The sequence below is a fragment of the Mus pahari genome, chromosome 12 (genome assembly GCF_900095145.1).
Source record: "Mus pahari chromosome 12, PAHARI_EIJ_v1.1, whole genome shotgun sequence".
NCBI classification, from domain to species: Eukaryota; Metazoa; Chordata; class Mammalia; order Rodentia; family Muridae; genus Mus; species Mus pahari.
The window spans coordinates 52,447,555-52,448,766 of NC_034601.1; positions in this window are offsets into that span (position 1 = coordinate 52,447,555).

Sequence of the window (1,212 nt, forward strand, 5' to 3'; positions counted from 1 at the left end):
ATATTTTTGATTCCTTTTGGTGCTTTCATGTCACCCAACTGCATTCTAACAATTTCTGTAAGACATTCAAGTTAGAGTTAAAGGGAAGATAAGAAAGAAAACCTCTGAGAGGCTCCATGTAGCAGCCAATGGAAAGTGATGCAAAGACTCACAGCCAAACATTAGATGGAGCTTGGGGAGTCCATCTGCAGAGTTGGGAGAAGGGTTGAAGGAGCCTAAGAGGACAGGGACTCAACGGGAAGACCAATAAAGTCAATTAACCTGGACCTTTAGAGGTTCCCAGATACTGAATTACCAACCAAAGAGTAAGCATGAGGTGGACCTAANACCCCTGCATATACGTAGCATATGAGCACCTCGGACTTCATGAAGGTTACCCCAAAATTGGAGCAGGGGCTGTCCCTGAGCCAGCTGTCTGCCTGCCTACCTGTGACTCTCACACCCTAAAATAGCCTTGTCTGGCTTCAGTGGGAGAGGATGTGCCTAGTCCTGTAGCAACTTGATGTGGGGATGTAAGGTAGGGTGGGAATCGGGGTGGAGGGTAAATGTGTAGGGTGACACGCAGAAGGAAATTACCTGACTCAAAAGAGAAGGGAACGGTGGAATGAGGGGGAGGACTTACTTGGGTGGGTACTGAGAGGAGAGGAGAGGTGGTTATTGGGATGTAAAGGGAATAAGTGAATTTTTAAAATGACTCAAAAAGATGAACAGAAAACCCCTGATCAAAGACTTACATACCTGTAATCCCCACACTCAAAGGATGGGAGACTGAAATTATACCTGGGATGTGTAGCAAGATACGGACAATTTAAAAAATAACTAATCAGTAAAACATCCTAATCTAAATTCAACTAGAGTGTTGAGAATTGTGACCCAAAAGAAAAGACAGGTTCCTGGCAAACACAGTCAGCCATTGGATGGAACACAGGGCCTCCAATGGAGGAGCTAGAGAAAGTACCCAAGAAGCTGAAGGGGTCTGCAACCCTATAGGTGGAACCACAATATGAACTAATCAGTACCCCCAGAGCTCATGTCTCTAGCTGCATATGTAGCAGAAGATGGCCTATTCGGCCATCATTGGGATGAGAGACCCCTTGGTCTTGCAGACTTTATATGCCCCAGTACAGGGGAATGCCAAGGCCAAGAAGTGGGAGTGGGTGGGTAGGGGAGAAGGGGTGAGGGTTTAGGGAACTTTTGGGATAGCATTTGAAA